Genomic DNA, 22265 nt, shown 5'->3' with positions numbered 1-22265 from the left:
CACTCTAGCTGTACTTCTTCCAAGACAGGCTTCTTCATTCTTCTGGCAGTCCATGATATATTCAGTATTCTTTGCCAACACCACAATTCAAAGGCATCAATTCTTCAGTCTTCTTACTCATTGTCCAGCTTTCGCATGCATATGAAGTGACTGAAAACACCATGGCTTGTGTCAAGAAGGAGCCCTGGTGGTGCACTGGTTAAAAGCTCAGCTGCCAACCAAAAAGATCCATGGTTTGAACCCACCAGCCACTCCTCGGAAACCCTATGGGGCAGTTCTACTCTGTTCTGTAAGGGTTGCTATGAGTCAGAATCTACTAGACAGCAACATTTTTTTTTTCGGGTGGGCGGGGGGATCAAGAAACTTAATGCCATGAGTTCAGTCAGGAGTGACCACAGCCAACTTAGAAATTTATAAGGAGAAGCCTAACTGTCAAGTGAACTCAGCTCCTTCTCAACCCAAAAGGGCTACCCAGAAAAAAAAAAGGACTAGTACCTGAAAAAATCAGTTTAGATTCCAAAATGTCTGAATAAAGAGAGTTAAATCACCCTTGTGACTGTAGTAAAACGAGGACAGCCTGACACATGCGTTGATATTTCTGTTGTCTGTTCAGGGCCCCCTTTAAAAATTAATTACATTTTTAACCTCTTTTTTTTTTTTTTTTTTAAGAATTCCTTTTCATTAACCAAAAACTTTCATCAGTAGAACAGTATTTCCTCCTAGCAGGTATATCCAAGATTCCCAAAAGTCATATCTACAGACAGAATAATATTCTAACCAGAAATAACATACGGAGAAAATACTGTTTACTCTAGAAAATGGACTGAGTTTTACTGCAGCTCAGAAATGCGTGCTGAGGAACACTCGGCTAGAGAAAAAACAAAGTAGAAAAATCTCACAGGGAGCTGGCCACAGCAGTGAGGCACAGGTTGCAGGCTGTGGGCCAAATGTGGTTTTTCACATTTTTTTTTTCCCTCACAGCTTTTTTTCCTTAATCTGTAAACATTAAAAAATCAATCAAGTACTTAGCAAGATAGTTACAATATTGGAAATGCCAATACTAATAAGTATTTCTCCCTAGAGCTTGATAAATCAAAATTTACTGACTACGTACTAAGGATCAATAATTGAAGGAAAGACCCTGATTTCAAGTCATTAACATCTTAATAATAAATATCTTAAATTAACCTATAAAACTAGACAATGAATAAATAAATATGAGCCTTATAAATCATAAAGCCTACTGCTAAAAAGGCTATGGAAAATAACGCTGGCAATGTATACACTGGACAATCCTGGGAAGGGCAGTTTTGCCAGCAAAGAATATAAAAATGTACATTATATTCCTTGATGCATTAATCCCACTCCTGGGAATTCAACTGAAAGTAATAATTTCAAAGACAAAAGACGTTACACATACAAATATATTAATGGCATTTTATTTATAAGAGCCAAAAAACCCTGGAAATAACCCAAAGAGTCAACAAGTGGAAATTACTAATTATAGCATATTAATCCAATGAATTATATATCCACAAAAATTATAAATATATTAACACTAGGTAGCAATATGGATAATTATACCTAGAAAGATAAGTGAGAGGGGGGAACAGAATAAAAAGTGTTTTCTCGATAAACTGTTCTCCTGAGAATATTATTCCATACATATATGATACAATCGTAGTTATATAATTAATACAAAGCTTAGAAAGAACACAAAAATACAGCGGGCAAGTCTGAGTAGTAGGCTTGTGGGTGTGAATATTCTCAAGACACTTGAAGAGCTGAAGTATGGCTGTTTTTAACAATGGGCTTCAGTGTGATACTCAACAGGCCTAGGAGCCAAAGATGATGGGTCCTAATCCATAAGTCATGGATACCTGTTCACAAGGCAAGGAAGATCAAGGTCCTCAAGGTCAAGAGAGTGAGGAAGGAGAGAAGATGATGGGTCTCTCACAAGACGGCTACCTGAACAACGCTCCTGTTTTGACAACTGAGCACATTGGCACAAGACAGTGGGCAGCACAGGCTCTCCTGGGGCTCAGGCAGCAGGACACGCAGGGAATTAGCCCAGCTTTGTCCTTATCAACCATCTCCAACAACTCACAGGCTTCTGTCTTAGTCACCTAGTGCTGTTATAGTAGAACGACCACAAGCGGATGGCTTTAACAAACAGCTCTACTCTCCCACGGTCTAGATGGCTTGAAGTCTGAATTCAGGGCACCAGCTCCAGAGGAAGGCTTTCTCTTTCTGTTGGTTCTGGAGGAAGGTCCTTGTCATCAATTTTCCCCTGGTCTAGAAGCTTCTCAGCGCAGGGACGCCAGGTCCAAAGGATGCGTTATTCTCCTGGCTCTTGTTTCTCGGTGGTATGAGGTCCTCACATCTCTCTGCTCACTTCTCTCTTTTATATTGCAAAAGAGATTGACTTAAGACACAACCTAATCTTGTAGACTGTGTCCTGCCTCATAACTGCCACTAATCCACCTCACTAACATCATAGAGGTAGGATTTACAACATACAGGAAAATCATCAGGTGGCAAAATGGTGGACAGCGTCACATAATACTGGGAATCATGGACTAGCTAAGTTGACACATGTTTCGGGGTATACAATTCAATCCGTGACAATCAATAAATATGTATTAATCACAACAATGGGTTGTAGGAACCACATATTTGCCCCGTGTTTAAAAAGCTACTCGCTGCATTGACCATTCAGTGTTGGCGACGGACAAACCTACTGCTTAAGACCGAGACAGATGCAGGTTACATCACAGGTGGGCAGTGGTAGTTCGCTGGCTGCATTCTTGCCTTCTGTGCCGAGACCTGGGTTCAATTCCCGGCCACTGCACCTCAGGCACAGCCACCACCCCTATGTCAGTGGAGGCTTGTTGTGTGCTGCTTCGATGACAGGTTTCAGGAGAATTTCCAGACTAAGACAGGCTAGAAAGAAAAGGCCTGGAGACCTACTTCGGGGAAATCAGCAATGAAAACCCTGTGGATCACAATGGTCTGATCCTGTCAGGCATGGGGATGCTGTGAGGCAGGGGCCTCCTGGGCAGCTCACAACAACGACAGTCATCCGAAGGCCTTCAACAGCCACGACTTCCAGCTGACAATCAGCCATCGGGTTAAGCCACTTCAGTGGATTCTACCGGAAGGCCAACACGCAGCCTAAAACAACACGTCACGTCCATCCTGACTCACGGCAACCCGACAGGACAGAGCAGAACTGCCCCACGGGGTTCCCACAAAGCTGCTGGGGGGTTCGAACTGCTGACATTTTGGTTAGCAGCCGGAGCTCTTAACTACCTAAACTGGACCACCAGGGCTCCATATACAGTCCAGGAGGGAAGAAAAAGAAAGGGAAGAGAAAGGAGAAGGCACTAGGGGATGGATAAGGCAAAACTAACTGAATCCGGGCAACAAAGTAGGGAGAACCATCAGATGATCTACCCCAGCCCCGAAAGCGATACGTATACAACCTTTTCTACAGCGTGAGCCTCAGTTCTCCCAAAACAAAGAATTCAGTGCAGCAAAACAGAAGTGTAAGTACTTCTTTTGTTTCTAAAACTATAAATAGCTTTAAAAAAATTTACCATGAGCATGATACCCTTAAGAAGAGTTCAGTAGTAACCTTCTTTTTAAAAATTCAGCCTATATATAATGATTCAAAATAAACAAGCATCCTATTTTACCGCACCGACATTTAAAGAGCTTTTAGGCTATAATTACCTTGTTTCTTGTATATTAACATAAAGCATTCTCCATCCCATTTACTCGGAGAGCATCAGTATCCAGTATTCCAAAAACGTTTGCCTACTCCAAATGCAAAACACCATAAATCAAACGGTCCTCATCTTTCAAAGAAATCCACAATGTATTCCAAGAAGACTTATACAAAATGGACTGAAGTTGAAATAAGAATCCATTTTGGGAGTAAACACCCAAAGACTTTCAATGGTCCTGTCGTTGTCAAATCTATTCAAGTTCATATCTCTTCAACCCTGAGTATTAACAGTCCCACCATTAGTAGTCTAATGCTCACACTGTCAACATTCTGCGGCTAGCAGCTACTTCTGTCCAAAAAGGCTGTGGTTCACACGTTGACGTCTAGTTCACACACTCAAGTGTTGTTCACACGCTGAGGTCTGGTTCACACGCTCGGGTCTGGTTCACACGCTCGGGTCTGGTTCACACGCTCGGGTCTGGTTCACACGCTCAGGTCTTGTTCACATGCTCAGTTCTGGTTCACACGCTCATGACTGGTTCACAGCTCACGTCTGGTTCACACACCAGCTTGAATCCCTCATCCTCACCTTCCACAGAGCTGCAACATTTCCTGCAAGTTTTACCGGGCTGTGTCTCAAAACGGAGAATAGGTTCCTTAGTTACATGGATTTTTCACATTCCTCCTCCAAAAGAGGTAGGGGGCAACTGCACCCCCAGGGTAGCTGCAAGATCCAACTAACAGCCCCAAACCCCGTCTCCCACTTCCCATCGCAATGCGTGTGTGCGTGACACACACACACACACACACACACACTCTGCCTGTCTCCCTACGCTCTGGACTGGGTAGCCTGAAGAGTTCTCGCATCTGTCCTGTATGCCTTATTGTCTTTGCTGTAAAGTCTCAGAGCCTGAAATGAGGAAATATAACCCAGGGTATCCCTGAGTAAACTTAAAAACCAAAAACCAAGCCCATTACCATCCAGTGGATTCCAACTCTTAGCGACACTACAGGACACAGTAGAACTGCCCCATAGGGTTTCCAAGGCTGTAATCTTTATGGAAGCAGACTGCCACATCCTTCTCTCACGAAGCAACTAGTGAGTTTGAACCACCAACCTTTTGGTTACCAGCTGAGTGCTTAATCACTGCACCACTGGGGCTCCTTTCAGTACATCTAGGCGCCACTATTTCTTAGCAGAAGCTGAAAATGTGTAGCAGGAGGAAACATGACACTTGTAAAGCAAACCATGTGAGAGGATACAGTCGGTAATAAAAAGTTTTAGTTTACAGTTTGGAGGGAAATATCGTAGGAAAGACCAGTTCTTACATTTCAGTTGGTATTTTCTGCTCTATAAACCATATGGCAATAGGTGAATCTGAAAACCATGGAATTAAAGTCATCCAATGTTGGCAACAGGACCAAAAATAAATCTCCTCTCTAAAGACTTTAAAATATGCCACCCATAAAAAAAAAACCCGTTGCTGTTGAGTCAATTTCGACTCATAGCGACTCTAAAGAACAGAGAAGAACTGCCCCATACGGTTTTCAAGGAGCGCCTGGTGGATGCGAACTGCCAACCTTTTGATTGGCAGCCGTAGCTCTTAACCACTACACCACCAGAGTTTCCAAAAAAAAATATACCACAGAATTCAGTAATCTGAGTAGGTTCAGCCATTTCTCCAGTTCCATAGTAAGAATTACTACCACTTGATTCAGGTAAAAGTCATAAACCTCACACCAAATACATGTTTTGCTTTGATTTTTCACTCTTTTGTTTAATGTAAAGATATATGTAAGAAATAATAGACTGAGAAAAATATGGGGCAAAGAAAACAAAGGGACAATGAAAAACGGTATTTCTGACAATGACTTTCAAGAAACCTAGAAAGAAAATCAGAGGAAGCCCTTATTTATTCAATTTGATAGACGAATAATAACACAATTTGTTCATTTGTTTTGAAAAACCACCATGAGTAATGACAAAAACTATAAGCAATTATGAACCTAACAAAAATGAAAATTACAAAACCTAGCAGTAGCAGGCTCTGAGACAAGTTGTGTATACTACAGTACTGATGATGGCACCCTAAACCCACAGCCCTTCAAGATATCAACCTGGCCATGTCTAACCAGATCTACAAGCAACTTGTGCCCTCTGACCCACAGAGACTACTTTGGAAACTATATCCCAAGGAGATAGTCCAAGAAAATAAATGTAACTTGTTCAACAATGTTTACAGCAATGCCATTTATAATTGTTAAAACTGGAAAGAATCCAAATACCAAGCAGTAAGGGAATCAGTCAATTATGGTATAAAGGACGAGATGTCTGTCCTCAAGTCTTTGCTCCCTTCCTATAATAAAAATGCCCCATCCATTCCCCCTGACTTGGTTGGGAATCCTGTGGGGTAAGCGTGCATCACTGATTTCAGGCTTGGCCAGGTGATACACTTTGGCCATATAAGCGTATGATGCCAGCAGACAACGTATTTGCTGCCTCCAAGAACCAGCTTTAAACAAGACTGCATGCTTCTCACTGCATTCCCACCCTTGGTCAAGAGAACAGCATGTCCCAGACAGGGGCTGTGCCTTCTGCTTGGATCCCTGAATGAGGAGGCATGTGGAGAGAGCTGAGCCCAGGCAGGTCACCCAGAGCACGAGCAACCGGCAGAGAGCTGAGCCCAGGCAGGTCATCCGGAGCACTAACAACCGGCAGAGAGCTGAGCCCAGGCAGGTCACCCAGAGCACTAGCAAACAGCAGAGTGCTGAGCCCAGCAGGTCACCTGGAGCACTAGCAACTGGCAGAGAGCTGAGCCCAGCAGGTCACCCGGAGCACTAGCAACCGGCAGAGAGCTGAGCTCAGCAGGTCACCTGGAGCACGAGCAACCGGCAGAGAGCTGAGCCCAGGCAGGTCACCCGGAGCACGAGCGACCGGCAGAGAGTTGAGCCCAGCAGGCCACCTGGAGCACTAGCAACCAGCAGAGAGCTGAGCCCAGGCAGATCACCCGGAGCACTAGCAATGGGCAGAGAGCTCAGCCTGGACAGGTCACCTGGAGCACTAGCAACCGGCAGAGAGTTGAGCCCATATAGGTCACCCAGAGCACGAGAAACACACAGAGAGCTGAGCCCAGGCAGGTCACCCAGAGCACAAGCAACCGGCAGAGAGCTGAGCCCAGCAGGTCACCCGGAGCACAAGCAACCGGCAGAGAGCTGAGCCCAGCAGGTCACCCGGAGCACTAGCAACTGGCAGAGAGCTGAGCCCAGGCAGGTCACCCGGAGCACGAGCAACCGGCAGAGAGTTGAGTCCAGCAGGCCACCCGGAGCACTAGCAATGGGCAGAGAGCTCAGCCTGGACAGGTCACCTGGAGCACTAGCAACCGGCAGAGAGCTGAGCCCAGATAGGTCACCCACAGCACGAGCAACAGGCAGAGAGCTGAGCCCAGGCAGGTCACCTGGAGCACGAGCAACCGGCAGAGAGTTGAGCCCAGCAGGCCACCCAGAGCACGAGCAACACACAGAGAGCTGAGCCCAGGCAGGTCACCCGGAGCACGAGCAACCGGCAGAGAGTTGAGTCCAGCAGGCCACCCGGAGCACTAGCAATGGGCAGAGAGCTCAGCCTGGACAGGTCACCTGGAGCACTAGCAACCGGCAGAGAGCTGAGCCCAGATAGGTCACCCACAGCACGAGCAACAGGCAGAGAGCTGAGCCCAGGCAGGTCACCTGGAGCACGAGCAACCGGCAGAGAGTTGAGCCCAGCAGGCCACCCAGAGCACGAGCAACACGCAGAGAGCTGAGCCCAGGCAGGTCACCCAGAGCACTAGCAAAGGGCAGAGAGCTGAGCTCAGCACGTCACCCAGAGCACTAGCAACCAGCAGAGAGCTGAGCCGAGGCAAGTCACCCGGAGCACTAGCAATGGGCAGAGGGCTGAGCCCGGGTGACGGAGCACTAGGAACCGGCAGAGCTGAGCCCAGATAGGTCATCCGGAGCACTAGCAACCGGCAGAGAGCTGAGCCCAGGCAGGTCACCCGGAGCACTTGCAACCGGCAGAGGGCTGAGCCCAGGCAGGTCACCCGGAGCACTGGCAACCGGCAGAGGGCTGAGCCCAGGCAGGCCACCCGGAGCACTGGCAACCGGCAGAGAGCTGAGCCCAGGCAGGCCACCCGGAGCACTCGCAACCGGCAGAGAGCTGAGCCCAGGCAGGCCACCCGGAGCACTCGCAACCGGCAGAGGGCTGAGCCCAGGCAGGCCACCCGGAGCACTGGCAACCAGCAGGGAGCTGAGCCCAGGCAGGCCACCCGGAGCACTCGCAACCGGCAGGGAGCTGAGCCCAGGCAGGCCACCCGGAGCACTGGCAACCGGCAGAGAGCTGAGCCCAGGCAGGCCACCCGGAGCACTGGCAACCGGCAGAGAGCTGAGCCCAGGCAGGCCACCCGGAGCACTCGCAACCGGCAGAGGGCTGAGCCCAGGCAGGCCACCCGGAGCACTCGCAACCGGCAGAGAGCTGAGCCCAGGCAGGTCACCCGGAGCACTCGCAACTGGCAGAGAGCTGAGCCAGGCAAGTCACCCAGAGCAAGGGCAACCAGCAGTACTTACATAACATGGGCAAGGTGTACGTGTTTGTTCTCCTAAGCCACCAAGATGCCGAAACCTTTTCTGTTACCACAGCAAAAACTAACTACATCGTCAAAATATGGCTAGTAACGGAATAGCTGATACAAGAAACACGTATTTGAAAAAAAAAAAAAACTCGTGAAAAATTAGAAAACAAGGATAGTGGGCACAATGACATCTATGTAAAACAAGGCAAGCCAACAACAACCAGAAATTAATTTAGAATTATTTAGCAGTTTATAATTATTTGTTTTTGCCAATGAAGTTTATGGTGTATATATATATATATTATCTTTTTCTTTCCACTTAAATGACACTTTCGTAATATATTTTTCAATGATTCTACCCATATCATATTCGTAACAGAAATGATTCTATCAACCACACTTTTTTTGCTTTAAGTGGTGCAAGAATTATTGAATATTTATGGCAAAAGTGAATCTAGTACAAGGGTTATTATTCAACCTTTAAATGTATAAACTTAGGGCTCATAAATCATTTTGTTAGACTGTAAGGGAGAGAACCGTAAAAACCTTCGAAAAGCAAGAGTAAGGAGAAACTATACCTTGGTGGCATAGTTGTTCAGTCCTCTGGCTGCTAATCAGAAGGTCAGCAGTCCGAATCCACCAGGTGCTCCTTGGAAACCGTAGGGGGCAGTTCTACTCTGTCCTATAGGGTCACTATGAGTTGGAATCGACTCGAGGGAAATGAGTTTGGTTTGTTTGTTTGTTTGTTTTTTTAGTTGCTCAAATAAGCTACTTTCTACTCACCGAACACCGTGTTTACACAGCAAGGCGCAAGAGACCACAGCTACTGGAAAAATAAAGCAGTGTTCTTTTTTAATTTATCTTTACAACCAACGTGCAAAATTCCATTGCGTCTGCATGACTCGAGAATTATAAAATTGTTCATCATGAAGAGCAATCTCACACATAAGAATTTTTCCTAAAAGAAATTTAACAACAATAAAAATTCAAAAAAAAAACAACTATTTATCTGAAGATCATTAACACCTTCTATGGGATAGCAAGAAATAAGAAATACATATTTGTCAGCCATAAAAAAGTAATTTTATAGTATAGCAGTTATCTGCAGATACACTAAAATCGTTATTAAGACTACAGGAAGTGTGAAAAGCTTATATCATGAAGGAGAATATAAAACTACAACTATGAAAATATGTCTACATACGAACAAAGTCTAGAAAAATAATGAAAAATTTAAAGAATGGCTGGGAGTAGACTGATGAGTGGACTTCTATCAACTTTTTAAAGGTATCGTTACATTGAGAAGAAGAAAAGTTCTAAGCTCGTATTCACAAACCTGTGTGGTCTGTGAAACACAGCAGTGACTCTCAGCAGGAGCCAAAGGCATGAAACAGCAGGCGATCTGTAAAGCAAACCAAGTCAGCTGAGTACAGCTGGAAACATTAACACATTTAAAAGCTTTTTTAAAAACAATTTGTGAGAAATGTCTTCCTAATTAAGGCAACCTTGGATGGGTAAATGGAGTACATTAGGCATGATTTCGTCATTTCTCAAGAACGTGAGGTCATTCTTAGGAACACCCATTATACTATGTTCCTTAATTCAAAGACAATACCCGCCTGTGCTGGGGAAACGGACAAGAGCCCTCGATAGACGCTGAGTCCATAAAAGAACTGCCAGGGATCCATTTTGGGGTGGCACAAACGGCTAAGCGTTTGCACTTGACCTTGGACTTCCGGGCCTAGTGTAAGGATTAATAACTTGGGTTGTGGAATCACAGAGAACTGGTTCAAATCCCACTTGTACTTATTAGCTGCATGAGTTTAGCAAATAACCTTTTTAAATCTCATGCTTCTCAAGGACAGCTATAGATAAAAATAACACCTCTTTCACAGGGCTGTTATAAGTTTAAAGGCTGTTGGGGAAAGTGGTTTCTGTACATAAAGCTCGGCTTTGCAAAACGCCAGGAACAGGAGCTGGAGAGGCTGATGAAGGGTAAGCTACACAACAATTGTGAGCACAGCAATGATTGTGAGGATGGCACAGGACAGGGCAGTGTTCCCTTCTTTCGTACACGGGGTGGCTAAGAGTTGGAGCCGACTTGACGGCACCTAACAACAATACTAAGCAAATTCACTTGAGATAAGAGGCTATGGTGGAGAAAAATTTATTCATGTTATATTCACAAAGTCTTTGTTAAATGCCCAATTACACAAAACAGTGTAAACAATGGCAGCTAAAAATAAAATAACAACAATGACATTTCTAAAGCCCTCAATGACTTACACCTCCCTAGCAGACCTTAGCCAAAACTCTTGCCAGTATTGTGACTAAGTGGGCAGGAGAAGGGATGATTGCCAGAATTCAGAAAATCAAGCACATTTCTGGCTTCAATAAGACAGACCTATCTAACTTTGTCCTTGAAGAACATGGTTCTTACGTGCGACTCACTTTTAATCTGAACATTACTCTTCATTATATCATAACCACATAAAATTAGATTAAACGTCTACTGTCCTTTAAACCTTCCCTTAATGTCAGTTTTGTAAATCCATTCCCGATATTTTATTTTAGGCTTGTTCTTTTTCTGTGCTCCAACTGGCATGGAGCCCTGGTGGTGCAGTGGTTAGGAGCTCGCCTGCTAACCAAAAGGTCTGTGGTTCAGCCCCACCAGCTGCTCTGTGGGAAAGAGATGTGGCCATCTGCTTCCATAAAGTTTTACAGCCTTGGAAACCCTATGGGGCAGCTCTACTCTGTCTCATAGGGCCACTAGGAGCTGGAATTCAACTCAATTGCAATAAGTTGGTTAAAACTGGCCAAAAAAAATCCAGTTATTAATTAAAAAAAAAAAAAAAAACCAAGTTAGCTTTAGTCTGTTACTGAAGACTTTAAATCATCTTAATCCACCACTTAGTCACTTTCCTGTCTAATTTAGAGTCTGAGTTTCTTCAGGTCAGCAAGCAAGTCTTCTCTTCCCCAGGTACCTTCTAAACCAAGACGTTTCCAAAAAGTATTCCATGATATACTAATGTCCCTTGAGATCACTGGCGTTCCATAAAATTAAAACAAAAGTCCTTACTGAAATGAGTTTGGCTTTGAAGCACATTTGTTTACTACAAGACATCTCAGAGTCTTTACCACACTAACTAACGTATAGGCGCTATGGCTCTCCAAGAGGGAGGAAGACTGTAAACATCCCCAAATATCACGCTGGGCTCTACTGTTGTGTTTACGCAGATTTCAAACCACTCTGCCATTATTACAATTTTATCAGCCTACTAACGAGAAAAAAATAATGTGAAACCAAGCGCCACGCAACAGGGAGATAGCCTGATTCTCCCGCAGAAAGAGATGTCCTCCACAGACCCATGTGCTGGGTTCTGACCCGATGTGCTGAGCCCCGTGCATTTCTCCCTTTTACCATCCCTGGAAAAATGTCAATTTCAAATACATACAGAGTAATACTGCTGTTGTTGCTAGGTGCCTCAGAGTCAGTTCCCACTCACAGCGGCCCTGCATCCTCACAATTGTTGCTATGTTTGAGCCCACAGTTGCAGCCACTATATCAATCCATCTCCTTGAGGGTCTTCCTCCTTTTTGCTGACCCTCTACCTTACCACAATTCTCCAAAATGAAAATAATTTATTACAAAATTGGAAATTTCTTTGAATAACTTTAAAAAAAAACACAGCTGCCTTGAGTCGACTCCAACTCCTGGTGACCCCAGGTGGGTCGGAGCAGAACTCTGTTCCTTAGGGTTTTCAATGGCTGATTTTTGGGAAGTAGATCGCCAAGCCTTTCTTCTAAGGTACATCTGGATGAACTCGAACTGCCAACCCGAACTGCCAACCTTTTGGTTAGCAATGGAGTGAGTTAACCCAGAACATCCCAGAGCAAATCACTTTGTGCTCACAGGCAAAGGTGAGATTCCTAAATCCACCGCTAAGGACAAAGGGACGTGAAGCTCACGCTTGTACCAAGCCTGGTGCTGAGAAACAAGCCTCATTCCGCAAACAACCAAACAGCTGCTCAGCACAAATCTTCCTTCCCAGCCTCTATTTTTAGATGCCTCTTTACAAAAACAATAATTTCTGAAGAATAGAAGACAGGTAGGTGTCACTGCATTACTATTGGGGAGCTTTAATTCGTTTCATGTCACTCTCACTTTCTTCTCCATAAATCATATAATTATACAATAATTTAGAGAATAATTATCCTCTAAATAATTATTCTCCAAATAAATTTTTTTTAAATAAAAGAATTCATAATGCTCTTTTAAAAAATGTACTGATCTAAAAAAAGCACAAGCTGCCCAGAATGTTAGTTAGAATAACCCACAGATTTAAACACAAGGAGTCTAAAAGCCAGGCCCGTTTTTCAAATGATAATTTCTGAGGCTTGTTTATGTCTAAAAAAACAAAAATAGGTATCTTCACCATCTAAAGCACATTTTATAAAATGCATAATAAAAAAAAAAAAAAAGCCTAATAGATCACAGAGTTTCACTGGCAGAAGTGAATGCTAATTGCCTCCTGGAGCCTTAAATGCCTGGGCTTGAGCTGTCACCGCTGACCCCGCTGACAGACTGGCGCATCCTTCCTAAGCCTAACATGGCATACTCCTCCTTCATTGTGGTTATCGCAGCCTGCAGTGGGGCACATCGGCCACAAAATAAACTCCCCAGCCTCTCCTCCAAACGGACGTGTTACTTCTTCAGCCTAGAACAAGCAGTGTTGACGGCAGAAGTCATCCTCACAACGAGTGGTACTGCTTCACAGCCCAGGTTTACTCACACACATACACCCTGACATGACCACAGAAACTATAAACACACTGCACTGTGAGGGGGGGTGGTGGCTGTGGAAAAAGGACTACCACCAATTAGTCAACGGGAAAAGCAGAAGAAATCATTTCTAAAACAAATCAGTTTTCAATTAGGAAACCCAATCGTATAAACTACAAATTTAGATATTGAGCCCAAGAGTTTAATTCAGACATTCTTTAAAAAAAAAAAAAAAAAAAAGTTACTTCAATTAAAAACATTTTTCTTGCTTTTTTTGCTGTTGTTACCTATTGTCAAGCTGGCCCCTGACTCATGGTGACCCCATGCACAATGGAACTTAAACGGTGCCCCGTCCTGTGCCATCCCCACGATCAGCTGGGGACGGGACTGATGCGATCCACAGGGTTATCACTGGCTGATATTCAAAAGTAGACCACCAGGCTTTTCTTCCTACTTTGTCTTAGTCTGAAAGCTGTGCTGGAACCTGTTCAACATCCTAGCAACACACAAGCCCCCATGGACAAGACGGGTGGTGGCTGCACATGAGGTGTGTTGCGTGGGAATCCATTCCATGTCTCCTGCATGGGAGGCGAGAATTCTACCACTGAGTCACCACGGCCTCAACAGCTCCCCAAACATTTAGAGAATGAGATCTGCATCAGGTGCTAAGAACCCAAAGATAAATCACAAAACATGTCCTCGAAGCGCTAACAACATGAGGGAGATAGGTGAACAACTACGACAGTGCGATACACGCCATAGTGAAGAGTGTGCAAAGCGCCACCTCGCTGTTACATGCCGTCATGTCAATTTCAAGTCACAGTGACCCCGTGTGACAGAGCGGACTGCCCCACAGGGGTTTTTTTGGAAGGTATATTTATTACGGTGATCTCAGAACCCATGGGGTTTTCTAGGCTATAATTTTTACATGAGCAGATTGCCAGATCTTTCTCCAGGAGGGCCCTTGCGTGAGTTCAAACCAGCAACCTTTTAGTTAGCAGCCGAGCACTTAACCGCTGTGCCACCATGGCTCCTCCTGAAGTACTACAGGAAGACAGGAAAGAAACAGTGAATTCCCTTCTAATGGTAAGAAGGAAATGTCATTACGTATTTGTCAAAACCCATAAGGTTCCAGGACGCAGAGCGTGGACTCTAATGCAGACTGTGGACTCTGATAACAACGTATCACTCCTGGGGCATCAGTTCTAGCAAAGGTACTCCAGGAAGGCGAGGTGTTATAAGTAACGGTATTCAACGGGAGAGCAGGAATGCGAACTCAGTACTTTCTGCACAATTTTACTTTAAACCTAAAACCGCTCTAAAAACTAAAGCGCATTTAAAAAAGAAAAAAGGAATGCCAGACAAAACACCTAAGACCGTATAAAAATCATTCCACACGCTGACGAATGAGGCGGAGACTGTTACGTGACCAGACGGGAGAAGGAATTCACAGAAGTGACAGCACCCGCGAGAGTCAAGGCAGGAGGTAAGGAGAAGAACGAGAGGGAGCTAGGTGCAGCATGAACACCAAAAACCAAACCCATTGCTGCTGGGTCGATTCTGACTCATAGCAACTCTATGGGACGGAGTAGGACTGCCCCACTGGGTTTCCAAGGGGCAGCTGGCGGATTCAAACTGCTGACGTTTGGTTAGCAACCGAGCTCTTAACCACTGCGCCACCAGGGCTCTAGATGCAGCTCAGGAGCCATGTCAGGGAGAAGCGGACAAGGCTAGGGAGGTGGGAACAAGAGCTAAGGGGTGTCACACGCTCTGCTAAGGCGCCGCACCTAACCATATGCGATCTGGAGTGTGTGTTTTCTAATTTAATATTTTAGACCTAGGAGAGAATATAATGAACATACACGTTCCCACCACCCAGCTCAGGAAACAAAACAACACCGCTTCTCCTTCCTCATCTTCACTATTCCCCCGCCCCCCACACGCACATACACCCCCACACGCGGACACCCCCGCACGCGGAAACCCCCACACGCGGACACCCCCGCACGTGGACACCTCCACATGTATACACCTTGTATCTGGTGTTTACCCTCCCGGCATTTCTTTATACTTTTATTATATACATCCAGCCCAGCCACCACTGAGTCAATTCTGACTCACATTGACCCTGTGTGGGTCAGAGCAGAACGGTGCCCCACAGGGTTTTTTTATTGTTGTTGTTTCTGTGATTTCTGGTAAAGCTCAGCTAATATTAGTAATTATGATACGCCTTGACAGGAAACAACTTTTTTTCTTTAACTGTGTAATACAAAATGCAGAAAGGTGCACAAAATATCATTGTACAGCTTAATGAATTGTTACAAATTAACATAGAGCCCACACAGACACCAATACCTAGAACATTCCTAGTTGGCCAGAAACCGCCGCGTCCCTTCCCCCACGGGCACCAGCGCCCTCCCGGCCCTGAGCAGTTCCCACCGTCTGATTTTCCTGGAATTCGGTCTCTTACTTTAGAGCTTTCTGCTTCATTACGCATTCCTCACGGGCCTGGATTTCACCTGTAATCACACAGGTTATATCCCCAGATGCCTGGCTTTTTCACCCCAAATTATGGATTTAATAGTCATCGCTGATTCACCTTTTTCACCGCTAATAAACCACACCACAATTTGCTCACAAGGAGCCCTGGCGGCATGGGGGCCAAGTGCTCAGCAGCTAACTGAAAGGTCGGCGGTTCAAACCCTCCAGCCACTCCTCGGGAGAAAGATGTGGCAGACAGCTTCCGTAAAGATCACAGCCTAGACAGTTCTGCTCTGTCTCCACAGGGCTTTCAATGGCTAATTTTTCAGAAGTAGATCACCAGGCCTTTCTTGCAAGGCACCCCTGGGTGGGCTACAACCAACAACCTTTCAGTTAGCAGTCAAGCCTGTTAACCATTTGCACTACCCAGGGATTCCTATTACATGCAAATGTATTCCCAAACAACATAAAGTGGCAAGGAAGATCGTATGCCACAGAGAGTAGACTGGCCCCAGCTCTGGCAGGAGTGGTACCAGGGGACAGCTTGGACAAAGTAATGTGAAGACAGGTATCTTCTCTAAGGACTGTCATAGTGCAGAGGAAACAAGCAGCCTTGGAGGGCTGACGGGGGTGGGAGGGGGATGCGGAGCTGAAACAACACTGACAGGCGACCAGGCTGCTGGGGAGCCGAAAGAACAGTTACAGGTGACCATGCCACTGGGCTGAGTGCTACAAGGGAAGAGAAGAGGCTGGGGCAGGTTCAGCTCAGAGGCAGCTGACAGGCTGATGAGGGGGATGAGGTGGCTAACCAGGGCCCAAAGCACAAGGAGGGAAATGCCAAGAGCAAAATGGCATAAGGGTCAAAATGGCATAAGGGTCTAAGCAGGGAACCAGTGCAGGGATGCTGCCCGGAGAAAGTGGTGCTTACGGTGGGTGGGCTTTACCAGGCACCAGTAAGTGTGAGGAGTCTCGGGCAAGGGAGCAGCATGACCACAGCAGAAAACCATAGGGCCTGCCCAGAAACAGCTGCAGCTTGGCAGAGCCCTGGGGAACAGCAGGCCATAAATCTGAAGAAATCAGAGGACCAGTTGGGGATTATTTCTGGAGAACCTTAACTATCCAGCTGAAGTGCGTGTATGTAATTCATAACAAATTCACTTTCATGACCATGAAATCCGCCTTAATCCCTTTTTCTGGAGAACTAAAATAATGGTGACTTGGGGGGATAACACCAGTGATATCATTGTTGCACGCTGAAGCTGTGTAAAGGATCAAGCAGTCCTGGTTACAGCGGGCTTGCAAATTTGCTTTGCATGCCGTCACGGGGGTGTCTCTCTCTTTCATTTTGAGGACTAGTAACTCAGTGGTTGAGTAGTGAGGGCTTCTGCCTTCTCCTCTCTTATGTGAGATACACATAAGACTGATCCAAGAAGGGCCACAATATGTTTTTTTCAACAGCAAGTGCCATGAGGCAAATCAAGCACCAGGAGAGGGATAGAAAACCAAGCCAGTGACCAACAGGAGAAAAGGAAAAGAAACCACGACAACGCGATTATGCCATTTATGACCCAGCTCAGACCCATAACCACCCCTCCCACAAAAAGGTACATGGTCACCTTTAGCTTTTACCTTCAGCTCCTTCATCCATAAGCACTCAGAGATTATTTTCATAACCAGCATGCATGCCATGTTTGGAAATGCCGGTCTGGGCAATGTGGATTTCCTCTACCTACCACTGCAAAAAAATCCCAGCCAGATCTGCATTTTTCCTAGGCTTTCTCCCCCTAACCCCTCAAAGGGGGCACCCTCATATGACCTCCTGGCCTGCGTGGCATTTCCGCAGATCTTTAACCACTTTTTTGCCGTATCAGCCCATTCTGCTTCAAGAGCACACACACCTGGCCTGCTGCTGTTTCTAACACCCCCTCTCACTGGGAGGTTGGTACGAAGATCAATGAGTTCATGTTTGTTAAATGCTTTCAGGCTTCTCAGATGAAAGGCAACTAACAGGTTCCAGCGACCTGCGGCTGGCATCACACTAGAGGTGTTGCAGTTGACTCTTTATACGTAGGCTTCAAAGAAGGAAATCAAGGGTGCAAAGATCAGCTAGCTTTCTACCCTCTTATTAAAAGTCGTTAACTGACTGCATTTCAGCATTAGACATACAAGGGAACCTTATGTTTGCACGGGACCCTTGTTAGAGTAAGGAGTATATAGGGAAAAGGATCCCTTCTGCCCTCTTCGCTAAGCGAGTTCCTCACTCAAACTGCCTGGCCCTGCAGCTCCCAACCTCCTCCAGCATAAGGGCCGCCTGGCAGCTGCCAGCCAACACATTTACTTTGAGCAAAGAGACAAAAAAAAAAAAAGACAAAGTTTTGTGTGTATGTTGGTATGCATGTGGATTCACACCTGCTGGGAAAAAACAACACTCGCAAAGTACACATTCCTGGCCATGTGTAACTCCTTGCACATATAAATAGCCATCCTTGACCCAATCCCTTCTCGGTGCAAGAACGGCACTGAATTCTCCGCACCTAAGATACTACTGGCCCCATCTTACAGATGAAGAAACTGAGACTCAGAAAGGCTGTGAAGCTTGTCCAACATTGCCCAGCTAAATACAGCAGAGTTGGAGTTCAAACCTAGCTGCGCTTCAAGCTCCCAACCCTGGCCACCTTGCTCCGCCACACTGACAGCCGGAAAAGCTGCAGAACTTGTCAGGAAAAAGGCAAATTAAAGCAAATTCAGTCAGCAAGGTGGTGGGTGCGCTGCAGGTTCTCACTTTAGGCATCAACATTACCTACCTACCAAGCTCTTTTTGTTTGTTTTCCCTCCTTTTTCAACCAGGCAAACAGCAATAATTTAATTGGCTGATTAAGAATTTCATCTTACCCCTCCCCAACCTCCCTTGATCGCCACCAAAGAGCACAGCACTGTTCTGAGCATTTAAGAATGTGTTTAAAAAAAAAAAAAAATGCACTTAACAACTAAAAAAGTTCAAATGCAGGAGAACTTGTCTCCAAAGGGGACAAGAATACGGAACCCAGATGGGCCGTAATGTGCACCCAAACGGTTGGTGTCAGCCTCCCTGAAGCAAACTTAAACCCCTAATAAGGATAGCTGGTGTTGGGGAGGAAATAATCCTCTTAGTTCTTGACCACTGGCCCATCAACTCAGGACAAATAAGAATTCTCCTAAAAATACTGCTTTTTCTGTGACTTCTTTATGGCTCTTCCACGTTGACAGAGTCTAACTGTTCTTGCCACCACAGCTGTGCGTGCCACAGTCTGCAGAGCCCTGAACAACTCCGCCTGCTCCGGGTACAGGGAGCTGCGTCTAAGCTGACGATGGAAGCTGAGCAGTTACCCAGGATGGGCGGAAGAGGGCTTCTCTTCAGTCATCTCTCTGACGCAAGTCCTTCACTTTCACAGGAAAAAAAAAAAAAAAACTTCTCTAAAGGGGCTGCTCTTGAGATAAGAGAAGGTGTTGGTAGAGGGGCCTAGATAAACACCTGAAGGTGTAGGAAGCCAGGGTGCTCCTCCCACTCTGATGTACTGACCTGAGGTCACAGAAAGCTGGACCTCCGCCACCTCGGCTGGGATCCAGCCACTATGAATCACACTGTGCTGTCACTCCAGTGAACAGGCTCCCTTGAAACACAAACCCCGTACACAACGCTGCTGCATTCTGGAACATCTGCTACCTTACAGGACTTTTCTAGGCTATGCACTGAACCTCGGGCCATCAGCCTCAACCATCTACAAAAAGACAGTCAGTTCTTACCAACTTTCACAAGAAGGGAAGGCGGACCTTCTTAAAACTGCACCACAGCAGTAACAAGGCCATTTAGAAGTCGAGAATCCTACAACACACACAGCGAGCACTGCATGAATTATTCCGCACCATCTGGCCACCCGCTCGGGTTAGGCAAGAGGGCACCGTGCCATTCAGGCTCCCCTCGCTAAGGTTATCATTTCTATGGCACGACCTTTAACCCCATCACCAAATGATAAGGTAATTTGAACACAAAGGTCTGTAATGCCCAGGTATTACCAGCACCTATTGCCCCAGTGGCGCAGCGGTTAAGAGCTCGGCTGCTAACCAAAAGGTCACCAGTTCAAATCCACCAGCTATTCCTTGGTAACCCTATGGGGCCGTTCTACTCTGTCCTATAGGGTCACTATGAGTTGGAACCAACTGGACGGCAAGGGGTTTGGGGTTTTTTTTTACTGCCATTTAGCGGCTCTTCAATGGGAGTCAGTACCATTTTAATGAAACCAGACATGGGTCCACCGGTGCCAAGCAAAATGCAGACGGTCACAGAACTGCTGCCTGATGCAGAAATAACACTGGGCATGGAGGTGTACCTGAAGAGAGAGACTTTCTCCTGGAAGCTACTTGGTTCCCCTGAGTGGCTGATATGCTTCCAGTTTAATTTCTGATATTAAAAAAAAAAAGCTACCCCCAGCACCATTACATTTACCCAGCCATAAACACCCCCTCCCATTGCTTTTTTGTCTTTGGATGACTGGGCACTCACCTTGTGCAGGCTGTTTTCTCCACCCCTGCCCCTGGAATTCACTTCCCCAATTACTCCACCAAGTGAGCATCACCTGCAGTCTGAAAGCCCAGCACAGGCCTCATCTCCTCCACCAAGCCTTCCCTGGCTCTCAGAGAACTCCTCTCCCGGCATATAGCTGATCTGCCTGTGGGGTTTCTCAAGGAGCCTGGAGACTCCTCCCGGAGCGACCAGATCTTGGTTTAGGATCTTTGTACCCAGTTTCCAGCACACAGCAGAAGCTCAGTATGCAGTGTGTGGAATGAATGAGTGAACTAACCCACCTCAAGAAATTAACACATTGGTGGAAACCCTGTAACAGCAGTCTAGAGACTTCCCCACTCCTCACAGAGAGCAAGTAACAGCCAGTTCCTGGACAGACTGAAGCCAAAACCCCACAATCTTCTTAAATTGTAGGCGGAGATGGGGGTGAGGTGACAGCAACTAAAGGAAGTGGAAGGCAGAGAAAGGTAAGGGCAGCCCCACCTCACTGCTCCCTCCAGAAAAAAGGTGAAAACCCCACCTACAAGGATTGAAAACTAGATTTCAGGTCAGGCTAGATGAAGACCAGGTGAAGAGAGATTACCATTCTGAACTTTGGAAATCTGAGGTGGAGACCTGGTCTGAAATTACGCGGCCACACGTTTTCCTTAGCCAGTCCGACCACCCAAGTAGGGGCCAAGACGCCCAGGCTTTGTTGGCACGACTGGGGCCTAGTGGGAGGGCATGAGAACACCTCTCCTCGCCCTCCCAAGATCCTGTCCCAGTGGGTGGAGGGTGGAAGTGCGGGCGACCTGGAGCTGCGTCCCTCACTTGGCTAAAGCGATAACAACGTCGTTCCTCTTTCATCCCCCTTTCCCAACGGCCTAAGTAACTCAGACTGCCTTGTCCAGGCTCTTTCCCCTCCCCAAAAGGCAGAAGGCAACAGGGTGAAGGGGGCGAGAATGTGGGTTTAACTGCAAATTACCCAGACAGCTTTCACCTTCCAGCTTACCTCCCCAGACCAGTTGTGCGCCCACGGCTGGCAGCTCCCACCGGGAAACACAGCCTTGGCGGCGCGACCCCCTCGTGCCCCCGTTGCCCTGCCAGGCGTCCCCGGCCGCCGATCCCAAGTTGGCGTTGCCAGTGTTTGCCCGAGTCACCCGCCGGGCGCCCGGAGCGCCGAGGCGGCTCCTACCCCGGACTCCCAGTCGAGCTCAGCCAGCGCTTACCTGCTTACATGGCCCGCCGGTGCCCCGGGTCCCGCGCGGAAAGGCTGTCCCCGGCGGCGGTGGCGGCGGCGCCCCGATTCCCCGAGGAATTGATTCCAGTGGCTGGCGGGGAAGGGGCGGGGAAGGAGCCCGAGGAGGCGAAAGGGGAGCGAGGCTTCCGCTCCGACCCGGGCGCGCGAGTTGGCGAAGGGGCGCAGACGGGGAGAAGACGCCGAGCGCCTGAGGAGGGGCTTGTCCCGCCGGCGGGGGCCGGGGCGGGGAGGCCGGGGCAAACGGTGAGGTGCGCGGGGACGGGCCGGCGGCAGCCACTCTGTGCCGGCGGCCCCCAGAGGAGCTGCCCGAGGACCGGGGCGAGCGGAGGAGGCGAGGCGGCAACCTGGCCCGGCCCGCGCCTGCTGCGCTCAGGGAGGAAAAGTTGGGAAGAACTTTCAGGGCCGGCAGAGCCAGAGCGGCAGGAAATGCGAGCAGCCTGAGAGGAGGGAGGAAGGGGCCGTGCAGTGGGAGGGGACGGAGCAGGCGCCAGCGGCCGGGCTCCCCCACCCGCGGCCGGCTCGGCGGCGCTGGGGCCGGCGGCGGAGGGAGGCCGGGCGCGGCGGGGGCGGAGAGGAATGTGGCCGGGAGGGTGCGCGGTGGGGCGCAGGCTCTGGCCCGGGCGCGCGCGGGTGCGTGTCCGTGCGTGTGCGCGCGAGGCCGTGCCTGTGCGCGCGTGACCGTACGCTTGCGCGCGCGGCCGTGCCTGTGCGCGCCTGCATGTATGTGTGCGCGCGTGGCCGTACGTGTGCGTGCTAGGCCGTGCCTGAGCGCGCATGGCCGTATGTGTGTGCACGCGAGGCCATACGTGTGCGCGCGTGGCCGTACGTGTGCGCGCGAGGCCGTGCGTGTGTGCGCGTGGCCGTACGTG

General features: G+C 47.6%; 1 protein-coding gene across 1 annotated transcript in view; it reads right to left on the bottom strand.

Moving 5' to 3' along the window:
• Nucleotides 1-21441, bottom strand: part of PTPN14 (protein tyrosine phosphatase non-receptor type 14) — a 228198-nt gene extending 206757 nt beyond the window's left edge. Inside the window, exon 1 of the mRNA XM_003419865.4 lies at nt 21365-21441. The gene's annotated coding sequence lies outside the window, so the exon portion shown is untranslated. The remainder of the gene's footprint in view (nt 1-21364) is intronic.
• Between the last annotated feature and the right edge of the window lie 824 nt (nt 21442-22265).

The sequence above is a fragment of the Loxodonta africana genome, chromosome 25 (genome assembly GCF_030014295.1).
Source record: "Loxodonta africana isolate mLoxAfr1 chromosome 25, mLoxAfr1.hap2, whole genome shotgun sequence".
NCBI classification, from domain to species: Eukaryota; Metazoa; Chordata; class Mammalia; order Proboscidea; family Elephantidae; genus Loxodonta; species Loxodonta africana.
Note: the sequence above shows the minus strand (reverse complement) of the source record. Positions and strands in the feature narration are given on the sequence as shown.